Source organism: Arachis ipaensis, chromosome B04, assembly GCF_000816755.2.
Source record: "Arachis ipaensis cultivar K30076 chromosome B04, Araip1.1, whole genome shotgun sequence".
Taxonomy (NCBI): Eukaryota; Viridiplantae; Streptophyta; class Magnoliopsida; order Fabales; family Fabaceae; genus Arachis; species Arachis ipaensis.
The window spans coordinates 18,230,992-18,231,269 of record NC_029788.2 but is presented as its reverse complement, the minus strand read 5'-3'; positions in this window follow the sequence as shown (position 1 = coordinate 18,231,269).

Below are 278 nucleotides of genomic sequence, written 5' to 3'. Positions count from 1 at the left end.
TTAACCTTTTTTCTTTAAATATATGCAAAATAAATTTAAAATTTAAAATTTTTTACTAACTAAATGTGTTTAGTAAAACTCATTTTTAAAAATTCAATTTTGATGTATTCTCAATGTAAAATAATTTTATATGTGCATTTAATTACTCAATATCACATTAGTAAAAATAACTACATTTTATATTAATTGAGTGAATAATTATATGAAAGAACATATATAATTACACAGTTCTGTAAAACAATTTAGATAAATTAAAATTAAATTCATTTTAAAAGTAA